General features: G+C 36.7%; 1 pseudogene; it reads left to right on the top strand.

The window, feature by feature from the left end:
* Positions 1-12,832, top strand: part of LOC100346447 (complement component 1 Q subcomponent-binding protein, mitochondrial pseudogene) — a 61,983-nt pseudogene extending 49,151 nt beyond the window's left edge.
* Positions 12,833-13,081: the final 249 nt, after the last annotated feature.

Here is a 13,081-nt window from a genome sequence, read left to right as displayed (position 1 = left end):
ATTTGTTTTTAATGTCCATTCACAAAGAAACCTGATCTCAGCACAATTCTGTGGAGGAGATAAATAACATTTGCCCTTTGGAAAAGGCAAAAATATATCCCAATAGAGTCAGTGAAAACAGTGATTGGTGCTCCTAACAGCAAACCTGGTTTATTATGCACTTCAGGGGAACAAATTGTACAAAGGCATATGAGAAACAGGTGAAGCCTTTTAAGTTCATTATTTACTATGGGCTCTTAAAGAGACGTGTGGTTCACAAGGGTTATTGGAGCTGGTTTCAGAATTCTGAACGAAGCTCAACCAACAGCTTTCTAATTGAATCTCAAAAGACTGTAATTGTGTTCCACTCTGTAGTCAGCCTCCATTCCATGTGGCTACAGTCGGTTGTAGGTAATCAGATTACTCATGGGTTACTGCCTGCAGCCTGCAGGAGAGTGCCAAGAGTAAGAAGGCAACGTGTTGTAGGGTTAATGAAGCTTAATATGGTGCCAATATCACACTGAGCCATTGCCTACAGAGTGAGAAAGGATTATATCCCATGTTAATATGCCATTTGACCTGTGCCAGAGAAGCAGTCTAAATCACTGAATAAGTATGTAAGTCACCACAGAGAAGTGTTTGCCATGCCAGCTCTCATTGCTGTGAAAACAAGTTGTTCCCTAGCTTGTGAATTTTAACTTTGGTGCTCTTTAAAGTACAGTTTCAACATTGGCTCCTAACATCCCTGGAAAGGCCATACAGGCGTGCGATTCTCTTAGTTGGAGCCAATGCAAAGAAACTCACATGCTTTTCTCCAATTTGATCTAAACTTCTCTGGAGAATGTATTTAAAGCCAATGAACTACAATTTTCCAACATCCATCAGTGATTTCAGATCTCCAAATTTGCCTTGAACAGAGATGTTTATGCCTACTTGTGTCTTGAGATTCTTACCACTTTTTAAAATTTTCAACCAAATGAAGTTCCACAGTATGCCTCTGCGAGAAGTGAAGAAAGCTTAAAGAATTGTGAGTAAACAACAAAAGTTGGCCCTATTTGTCTTGCAACAGCTGAACAACAGGGGTATGGGCTTTCTGCAGCTTCTCCTTGGATGATGGGACCAATACGCTGTAGTCTACTTACCTCCTTTCAACATCACAGGAGGAGGAAGAAGGGACTCCCAGTGTTACTATGAATACATTGAGGAACAGTTCTATTAGTAAACCTTATTGTGTTTCTAAATTCATGAAAGTTTAGGATTAAAAACCTACTCCAAAGATCAGAAGATTCTATACAACTTTCTACATGTTATATTAGGTGATTTAAGAATAATTTCTGAACTAGGTTAATCACTAGGGCATTAAAACAAAAGATTAATTAAAATAGCCAGACTCCAGGGTAGGGGTGTACTATTTCACTTCTTTCTTGTCACTCTCCTTTGTTTTTTGTTTACAATAGGAAATACATGTTCAGCATGCAAATTTCAAAAACTGCAAAAGAGTATGAACGTGAAAAGCAAGTATAGCTTACATTTCATACTGTAATGAGTTACTTGTTTATTCTTTCAAAATATTCTATTAATATACTTACATGTATCTGTCTACATCTATGAGTCATCTGTGTGTGTCTTCGTATGTAGGTATGTATTTAAATTCATTATTTTAGAAATTTACATTTGCAGACCGTTGCTGCGGCTCACTAGGCTAATCCTCCACCTGCGGCGCCGGCACCCCAGGTTCTAGTCCTGGTTGCAGCGCCGGATTCTATCCCGGTTGCTCCTCTTCCAGCCCAGCTCTCTGTTGTGGCCTGGGAAGGCAGTGGAGGATGGCCCAAGTGCTTGGCCCTGCACCCGCGTGGGAGACCAGAGGGAGGCACCTGGCTCCTGGCACAGTGCGCCAGCCATAGTGGCCATTTGGGGGGGTGAACCAACGGAAGGAAGACCTTTCTCTTTGTCTCTCTCTCTCTCACTGTATAACTCTGCCTGTCAAAAAAAAAAAAAAAAAGAAATTTACATTTGCAGATTTACACTATTAGTTTTTTTTTTTCTTTTTAAAATGAGATATTGAGGGGCTGGTGCTTTGTAAAGGGGCCTAGCAGGTAAAGTCACAGGTTGTAGTGCCAGCATCCCATATGGCTGCCGGTTTGAATCCCAGCTGCTCCACTTCCAATCCAGCTCTCTGCTATGGCCTGGGAAATCAGTGGAAGATGGCCCAAGTCCTTGGGCCCCTGCACCCACATGGGAGACCAGGAAGAAGCTCCTGGTTCCTGACTTCAGATTGGTGCAACTCCAGCCATTACGGCCATCTGGGGAGTGAACCAGTGGATGGAAGACCTTTCTATATCTCTTTCTACCTCAGCCTCTCTGTAACTGCCTTTCAAATTAAACAAATAAATCTTTAAAAAATGAGATAATGAACATAAAATAAAGGGTAAAAATTCCCTAAATGTATGGTTTAATGATGTTTGTTCATTGTGTACAGTCATGTAAGTAAATCCCATAAAGTTTCATTAATCAATAGTTCTCAAAAGTTTCATTTGAATGAATAATATAGTGCGAACATTTTTGAGTCCTTCTCTTTTATTCAGTACCATGTCTATGAAACTTACCCATACTCTGTATGAACTATTGTTCATTCTTTTTTATCACTGTATAATAAGTATATCCTAAAGTTTATTGGGTATTTGATTACTTACAGACTAGTGCTCTGATGAATAGAACAACTATGAATATTATTTATATGTCTTTAGGTAGATATCAATATTCATTTCTGTTGGTTAATACTTAGACCTGAAATCACTGGGTCATAGTGTATATTCATGTTTAGCTTTAGTAGATATTGAGAAATAGTTTTCCAAAGTGATTATAACAATAAACATAAAATAACACTATATTAGCATTCCAATTGTCCCACATTGTTGCCAACAATGGGTATTGTCAATTATTTTATTTTTAGCTGTCTCTATGGACATATCCTTGAAGTTTTAACTCATATTTCACTTATAATTAATAAGGCTGAGCAGCTTGTTACATTTATTAGAATCTTGACTATCTTTTTAATAGACCACATATTTAAAAATCTGTAACGTTTCAAAATGGACAGACTGCATTTTTTCTTATGTATTTTTAGGAACACATTATATATTCTACTTACAAGCCTATAGTAAAGTATGTATGAAGAAGATATCTTCACCAAGTTTCCTTTTACCTCTCTCCATTTTGCCTTTTGATAAGGTTAATAATTTCAAATTACAAATATATTAAGTACAATAATCTGCATGTTTAAAATCTACAGTTGGTAAGATTTAGCATTACATTCATGAAGCTATAACTTCAGTCGAGATGAAAAGTCATCCGTCACCCACTCAGGTTTATTCATATGCCTTTGTAAATCATCCTTCCTTTCTCTCACCCAAATTCACTGGCAACGATTTACTGTGTTTTCTTTCACTATAGATTACTTTATGTGATCTAGAATTTTGTATGAATGGAACTGTAGAGTATGTACTCTTTTGTGTTTGATTTCTTTCACCTGGGGCGATTACTATAAGATTTACCCACAGCATTCCATTTAACAAGGTAGGTCTTTCATTTTTATCATTGAGAAATATCCCATGGTGTGAATATACCACAATCTGCCTCATCATTCATCTGCTTATGGGCATTTGGGTTGTTGGCAGTTTTTGACTATTAGAAACAAAGATGCTCTGAACATTTACAAACAAGTCTTTGTTTGAGTATACATTCCCATTTATCATGGGTAGTACCTAGGAATAGAAGAGCTGGATTGTGTGGCAAATGTAACAAATGCTAACTTTTTACCCAAAGTGATTGTATCATTTTATACATCAGAGGTAGTATATTAGATTTACAATTGCTCCACAATCATGCCTTTTTGAAATTTTAGCCATTCTAATGTTAACTTGGTGGAGATTAATTTGCATTCTCTAATGACAAGTGGTGTTGAGCACATTTCCATGTTTTTATTTGCCATCTGTATACATTCCTTGGTAAAGTGTCTGTTCAAATATTTTGGCTATTTTCCAAAGTAAAATACCTTCCTTGTTTTCTCATACCATTGGTGTTCATGTCGTTAGAAAAGTTACCTCTATAAACCATTTGAGCTGTATCAATATTTTGATACATTTTCATTTTCAATTAGGGAAAAAGAGTTTTTAACTTGTTCTTAATTCTGTAGGATATTTAGAAGTGCCTTATTTCTTTATAAATACTTGGGAGATATTTCAAATATCCTGTTGTTGATTCATAATGTGATTCTAATGTGACCAGAGAGCTCATTTTACACAACTTAAAAGTTGCTTTACATTTACTAAGATTTGTCTTACAGTTCCAAATATGATTTATCTTGAGAAATGCTATATGTGTACCTGAAAAAGATGTGTGTTCTGCTGATGTTGGTGGGTGTGTTCTATAAATGTCAATTAGATTAAGTTGGTTGATAGTGCTGTTCAGTTTGAATATATTCACACATTTTCTGAATGTACTTTCTATCAAATAGAGAGAGAAAAAATTTGTCTCCAACAGTAACTGTAGATTTATTTATTTATTTGTAGTTCTACAAAAAATTATTCAGATATTTTCAGTTATTAGATAGTTAAACAGTTGAGACTCCTATATTATCCTGATAAATTGACCAATTTATCATCATTAATGATTCTCCTTATCCCTGAAAATATTATTATTCTTTGCAATCTGTTTTGTCTGGTATTGATATAGCTATTCTGGCTTTTTTTTTTTTCACTAGCATTAACACAGTGTATCAGTATTTTCAGGTCAGGCATCAACAATGATTTTCTGTAAACAACCAGATGTCAATTTTTTGGTTACTTTACTTTCTCTGGCTTTATTATCAGTCCTCTGTATTGCAGATTCATTTATCTGTGGTTCTTTTGTGGGTACATTTTTAAAAATTTGCATGTGTATGTGGGTACACATTCTACAAGCAGGAGTGTCAGCTATTTCATCTCTACTTTCACAATGTGGATTTGGTGTCAGTCTAATTTCTTCTACATTTCCTTTACCAACTGCACAGTGTTTCTCCTATTTTCTCACTACTGGAGTTCTGGACTTCAGTGATGGATCAGCAGCAGGATGGCTCAATGTTCCACGTGCCCTTCATCTACATAGGCTATTCACACTCCCTTGCCAGCATAAACACTAGGAAGCTGACTAACTTTCGTCCATTCCCACCCACCCCCCAATCTTCTGCATCTCTCCAAAACTGTTTTTCCAAATAAAATAAAAATGCAGGCCAGAAACTCCATTGCATAAGAAGATTGCTCAATTTATGAAAACCTGCCAATCATCCCTTATTTTGACCACTCGGTGTTTATCAGCAGATATCTTTAAAAAAGCCCACCTAATGTGGAATCAAAAAGGGATTTGAGAAGAGACCTTGTTCTTTCCTCCCATGAAAAGAAGGATGAAAGTCCATTATTTCATTTCTAACCTAATGATGCAGATCTTAGGTAATTGTCTATATACCTACCCCAATCCTCCCAACTATCAATGAAATCACTCTGCTATGCTACTCAGCTGCTATTAGATAAGCTCTGAGGTGAGAAGAATCCTGTTTTCAGCTATATTCTGAATAAAGACTCATGAAAGTCCTTTTTTCTCAGCTTTAATCTTAGTCACCAGTTCTGAAGCAAAAGGAAAATCTCAATTTACACACTTTAAATAGCAAAAAAAGTATAATTACCTACTATTACCCTCATCTCTGTACCCTTTTTAAAAAAAAAACATTCTATATGTTGAGATTTCTCTTAGTCACTTCATATATATCAGCTCCTATTCAATTACCTATAGCAATAAAAATGTTTCCCACAAGTCAACAACATAAAACAACAACAAAAAAAAAACATGTGCAATTTTCATCTCTTACAATTATGGAGATTGATTGCACTCAGCTATACATTTCTTTTTTGTGGCTCTCAAGATGGTAACTACCTGGAGTCATCTGGAGTGCTTCCTCACATATATGCATTGGTGGCTGTGACCTGAACTGCGGTGAGCGGCTGGAACACCTGCAGCTGACTTCTACAAAACACCTATTTTTTCACAGCATGGCAGCTAGGTTCCAAAACTAAGAGTCTTAGGAAGTATTTGGGACAAAGGAAAGTCATGCTGCTAACCCATACCACATTCTCTTTGTCACTAAATGTATCCATATCTAAGTACAAGAAATTAGATTACACATTTTGATGGAAGGATTGTCTTCCCACCTTGGGACCCAAATTATTTACATTATTCCCACATGCACACTTCATAAAATCTTACCTGTTAGATCTTTGGTTCAAAATGTTATCCAAACTGGGTCCAGGTGATGGTGACCTGGGATATGATTTCTCAAGTGTAGCATCCTGACTATACTTTGTTTGCCTTCCATACATCCAAAGTATAGTGATAGGAGAGACGCAAGATGCTTGCCATTGTAAACAGAGAAAAAAGGAAAGAAAGGAACAGAAATGTGGGAGATATACAATCGCCAAAGGCCACAATAATTTTGAAATATTGTCAAGCACACACTCCCAATTCCTTGATTGGGTCTCAGACTTAGTGCCTTGACAGAATTCTCTATGATTCTTGGCTCCATTCTGTGGGTCTAGGTTCTACTATCTGAATTGTCTTTCCTTTTGCCAAGATTGAATCCAGTTGAATACTCTTCTCTGTGTATTTCTATTTTCATTCAAGTTTGGGATACTCTGTTCATGTCATACCATTACTTTCCCTCTTACTCCAACCTGGCACTGCTTCTGCTTGTACCATTATCATAAATTTTTTATGGATTTTTTCATAAGTCTTTGTTACAATTTACTCCTTTAAACAAGTCATTCTTGCAAATAGTACTGAGATAACTTTTCAATACATTTAGCTCCCAGTAAATTTTTTGAGATAATGCCCTAATTTTTTTTTAAAAATCCCTAATTTTTAGTGGAGAGAAAGTGTGACTCATGCTCTTAAGATCCTTTGATAGCCCAGCCCTTTTATTTGTGTGCAACGTATATGAAGAGCTGTCTTAAATCTTTCTGAAGTCTTTTAAAGTGTTTTTAAAATCATTTTTGGACCATGTTTCCCTGACGGTGCCCTGGATTTGATCTTTGCCTGAAAGCTATTTCCTAATTTGAAAATAGTTTACCATCTGGAGAGATTGGGAATAAGAAACTGTTTTATTTCTGAACCTAAGTCCTGGATTCTTTGTATTTAACAGTTTATTTTAAGCTCTTATTTCTGTAGTTCTTCTCTCATTTAAAAATATTTCATTTATTTGTTTATTTGAGATGGGGGGGGAGAGAGAGAGAGAATATTCACCCACTGGTTCATTCCCTGATGCCTACAACAACAGGTGGGGCTGAAGTGGGAACCTGAAAACTGCAGACTCCATCCAGGTCTCCCACATGAATGGCAGGGACTCAACTATCACATCAGCAGGAAGCTGGAATTTGGAGTGTAGTCAAGACTTGAACCCATGCACTCCAATATAAAACAGGCATCATGACCTATGTCTTAACCGTAAGGCCAAATTTCTGCCCCCACTCACTGCATTACAGGAAGCTAGAAGAAATCAAGTGGAATGTTTAGCACTCTGTATAGAAATCTCCTTTGGCAGAACATTTGATTCTTTAGGTATATTTATTTTTCACATTACAAGAAGCGATAGTGTTGCTAAACTCCTCACCACTGCTTAGCAAGTGATTCCTTTCAATTTCTGAAACAAGAGTTGGAAGAATAAATATCAAAAAGAAAACCAGCCTGCAGTGGCACTGATTTTTTGGACTTTGTCTCAGAATTTATGGAACATTACATTCACTGTATTCTATTTGCCTTTAAAGGGAAAAATCAGACATTTCTTCAGTTTCTTTAAAAAAAAAAACTATTCATTTATTTGAAAGGCAAAATGATGCAGAGAGGAGGCGAGGTAGAGAGAGAGAGAGAGAGAGAGAGAGAGATCTTCCATCCACGGGTTCACTTGACAAATGGCTGTGACAGCCCAGGCTGGTCCAGGCGAAAGATAGGAGCCTAGAACTCCATCTGGGTGTTCCATGTGGGTGACAGTGGCCCAAGTACTTGAACCATCATCCACTGCCTTCCCAGGGACACTAGAGGGGAGCTGGGTTGGAAATGGAGCAGCTGGGGTCTATACCTGTGCACAAATGGAATGCCAGCTTCACAGGCTGCAGCTTTACCTGCTACACCCCATCCAACTTCTTCTTCTTCTTTTTTTTTTTTTTTTTAAGTTTTCAGTGACAATTTCAAGGCTCTTTAAACTTTGCTAACAAACTAGATATTGCTCATGTCTTAGCCCGTGATTTATTCCCCATCCTTTAGCTTTTGTTTTGTCATGTCTCTATGTGACTCTAGGATATTTTCTGGTTCTACACAATACATGGAAACCCACTACAAGGTTAACATCATATCAAAGCAACAATCAGCTGTCAGTGTCATCCCTCAGGGTTCTAAGCATTGACTGGTATCAGCTCTTCAGTTCTCGCTGAGAGTCCTTCCTAAGGTTCCAGTCAGCTAGTGCTTAGGGCAGGAGCCCTCTCAAAGGCTTTCTCATATGTCTGGTAGTGCTACTGGCTGCTGCCAGGACCTGCACAAGAAGCTTTATCTCAGTACACCTATCTAACACTTCTCCATGTGGCCAGAGATGTCTTCCTCACAGTATGGTGTCAGGATTCCAAAGAGTAAGAACCCCAAGAGAGGAGAGGTTGAAGTGGCACTAGATTTTGGATCCCATCTCAGAATTCACAGAAAAGCACTATCACTGTATTCTGTTTATATTTGACAGAAAAGAAATTGAACTCCAGCTCTGATGGAGTGGCTTCAAAGCATTTGGGGAAATGTTTTAAAGCTTCCAAAGTCCCCTTCTCATCAATTGCTATGTGGATAGATCAGACTTTTAGTAAAGCTACATTTTTTATCAAAAATAATCTAATGGAAATTCAAAAACAAGAAGATAAAGGAGAAAGCTGGGATGTTTTAAAGATCTTAGGAAGATCTTTGCTAAGTATCAATAAAATACCAAGGGAACACATCTATATTCTTGACACAACTGCAACAGAACACTAATTAGGAAACGAAATGTCATGAATGTCACTGACCTAAAAATTGTGTAACACAAGAAAATGCCATTTTATGTTATCAGATATGAAAAGGAACTAAGTGGGGTGATGGTATTTGATGAAACTTCAGAGACCAGGAAAACAGTTATCACTTGGCATACTGCCATCCTTACTGTAGCAAGCCATACAATATTTTTTTTTTTAAATGGACAATGTTTGTTACACTTGAATGACTTCAGAGTAGAAACCATGGTGTGAAGAGTATAGAGGGACAAATCTGAGCTCCTCAAAGCTTCTATTGGGATGCATTCTTCATCAGTGAAAGTGGTCATTCAGAACATAAGAAAACTCTTTAGATGGGTTCATTCACTAGGGAAACATTGCAATACAGAGGTTTAATGATAATGTGATTACTTAGGGCTAAGGATAAAAGTAGGTATAAATGTTTATGATAAAAAAGTTTGTGCTTTATTCTTTGGAGACTGTTTTCAAGTCTGACTAGAATTCAAGAGACCTTAGGGATCCTACTCTTTACCCTGAATCTGAAACAAGGACCCTAATTAATTACAAAGGGCCTAAGAAACATTTATCCAATGTCCCAGAAACTATCAAAATTAACTTGACTAACAAAGAGTCAGCAGGTGTTTCTGGGATTTTAGTTAGCTTGCTTTACTAATCCACTAGTAGATGTTTATCAGAAATATAGTTGAAGAATAGCTGGGGAAATACATATAGAATAGAATCTTTGTTACTAATACATTGATTTATATGATGTTTTTTAAAAATACATTATGAAAAGAAGCAGCATTCTGAAATCAAGTTTACTCCTTAATGTTAGACCCTGGCTATTCTTTTGGATAGTTTCTTATTTTTAATACATTTTACCAAGAACCTGTAGAACACAAAGCTGAGTAAGAGATGGCTCCTTTCCTTATGGAACCTAGACAATAATAGGAAAAACAAAACATCTACAATGACAACAAACTGTAATACTAAGTGGAAAACTAGTAAGTACCACTTTCCATCCTTATGTATCTATATCTAACTATAATGCAGTCATAAAGTGACATTATGACAAATATCACTTTCAATTTTACAATGAAGAGTTATTTTATATATACTTTGAGTCCTAATGGTTGTTTTCTATAGCTAAAAATCAGGTATTAAAGTATAAAAATGTTTTTTGGGTCAGAGGTGTAAGAACATTGTGAAGATTTAGTTTAGATGCCAAAAAAATAGTTCTTAGGATAGCTTGTTGGCTTATCAGGAAATAGGAATGACTATTTGAAAATGAGAACAATTGTTTGCAATTGGGATGAAATGATCCAGAAAATCTAGCATGCTCTGATGCTCATAACCAACAAAAGTATATAATAAAGTGACAAGGTATTTCAGAGCATATGCTCATAGTCAAGGGACAAACATAGTTTAATAAATGTCTGAAAGGTGCTAGAAGCTACACTATATGCTTTCAGTTGCATTATGTAAATTGGCTTTTATAATAATAGTGTGCAGTTTGTATTTTTATAAACGGATCCAAAGATTTGGAAGAACAAAGTCATATAACTTTGGAAGGCTAATTTTTGAAATTAATTTATAATGAAACTAGGCAGACATGCAAAATAATAAGACATGTGTCCCTGAATTTGAAGATGCAATGACAACTTGAATAATTGAGCTTTTTAAAGTTAAATAATAAAGTGTCAGCTGTAAAGAGGAGAGACAACCATTGATTATGAGATTGGTGAGTCACATAAAATATTGGAAGACTCCATTTAACAAACTCTTCCATGGAGAAGAGAACCAGAAACTTCAGTCTGCTCAGCCCCACCAACAAAGCCACCCTTAACATGGAGATAAGTACAAAGGATCGTACTATAATCTGTAATTATTCTGCAATATTCCTGTCCCAGAAATTAACCATCACTATGGTTAATTATGACTCAAATCCCTATAAGGCTTGTACTTCAAGGTGAAAGTGGACAGCCGGTTTACCTGCTGTAGTGATGGTTTTCTCAATTTAAGTCAATTCATCATCTTTCCTTATTTACAAAATATATGGATTCTAGCCAGGTAAATACTGTTCTGAGAGACAGATCCACTCTCTCCAGGTAAACAAAATCAGGTCTTTCTGCCTGATGTACCAAAGCCTGCACTGTTGTGCATTTGTTGTCCTGTCCCCTCATTAGTTCATAACCCAACATTTTATAATAAAAGGGTGCTAAAGTGGGATTATGTTCTGTTCTATGTTACAATTTTGTGATAGGTATCATTATTCGCATTTTACAGATGGAGAATGAATTTGGAGAGGTTAAATTCCTTTTGAAAACTACGTAGCTAGGAAAAGATCTCAAGGCAATGTTTTCAACAACCGTTCAGAACTCCTTCCAGTTAGATGAATCTCACAAATACTTTGAGAAAAGGTCTTAAAACTTGCTTGGAGGATTCTATATTTTCTAGCAACTAATGGTTTGCCTTAACATTTCAAATTACAGAAAAATTGAAGGTTTTTATTTCCCCCAACTCTTTATCAATAAAACGTGTTCTACAGGTGATGGCAGAAATTAGTCATGGAGGGCTTAATGAGTAAAGTATACTTTTATTTTTAAATATTTGCCTATGTTTTATTTGAAAGGGGGAGGGGGAAGAGATGAACTCTTCTATCTGTAGGTTCATTTCCCAAATAACCCGTAACAGCTGGAGCTAGGCCAGATTGAAGCCAGTATACAGAAATTCAATCTGGGTTTCCCATGTTGGTGGTAGGGTCCCAATTACTTGAGCAATCACTCCCACCTCCCAGGGTGTGTGTTGGCAGGAAGGTGGAATTGGAAACAGAACTGGAACTTGAACCCAACACTCCATCACAGGATGCAAGTGTCCCAAGTGGCATCTTAAGTGCTGCACAAATTGGCTGCCCCAGGAGAGTATATCACTTAGTTACTGCTGTTATTTTAAATATTCTGGGTGCATCTAAGGCTTCTGGGGTCAATTTTCTATTAAAAATAAATAAATATAGTAAGAAAGGATAACTCCATATGTTGTGCTTATTCAAAATTAATATCATGTACTACTAAAACTTCAATAATACTATAATATTGTAATCACCTTTATTCTTTTGCTGTGGACTGTTTGTCTTCAACTGAGAGAAATAGGCACTCCCAAGGAAGGGATAAATTAAAGACTAGGTGCTATGAGTTCCGTTTATATTATTCTGTTAGGGACTGATGCTACTGATATGTTGAAAAAAAATTTATTTATTTATTTTCAATGTAGTGTGTAAGAGAGGGAGAGGGAGATAGAGAGGGAGAGGCAGAGGGAGAGGGAGAGGGAGAGAGAGAGAAAAAAATCTTCCATCTGCTGGTTTACTTCCCAAATAGCCACAACAACCAGGTCTGAGCCAGGCTGAAGCCTGGAGCCAGGAACTTCATCTGAATCTCCAACATGGGTGGCAGGGACCCAAGAACCTGGTCCACCTTCCCCTGCCTTACCAAGAGCATTAGCAGCAAGTTGGATCAAAAGTGGAGTAGACAAGATTTAAACCAGCACTCTGATATGGGACGCTGGTGTCACAAATGGCAGCTTAATCTGCTGCACCACAATGTTACTGACATTTTTAGTTCAATTTTCTTTTTTATATTCAGAGAATGAGCCTGGTGTACCACAAAGTATCAGTCCTAAGTGAAAAGACTGAAAAAGCTTCACGGTTACATCATCAGATTGAAGCAAAGGGCAGGATGGAGTATTTTGAAGCTGTCAGAAGATTCCACTAACAAGCACTCCTCCATCTCTCAAGCCTTCCAGCTAATTGATATGTGACTTTCTGTGAAAAATATCATTGAACAGATATCCTGTATATTTGAGATAGAAGTTCCCATGCCTTGGTCATGTTTTTTATATACATCCAGATTAAACAGACCTGTGGTTAAACTCCAATCTCACTTCCTTATAATCCACTTAATAATCTGGCACTATTCTCAGTCATGTCATCATGAAAACTAACAGAAAAAAATGGAAAAAAC

The sequence above is a fragment of the Oryctolagus cuniculus genome, chromosome 3 (assembly GCF_964237555.1).
Source record: "Oryctolagus cuniculus chromosome 3, mOryCun1.1, whole genome shotgun sequence".
Classification (NCBI taxonomy): domain Eukaryota; kingdom Metazoa; phylum Chordata; class Mammalia; order Lagomorpha; family Leporidae; genus Oryctolagus; species Oryctolagus cuniculus.
This window is presented reverse-complemented; position numbering and strand designations above follow the sequence as displayed.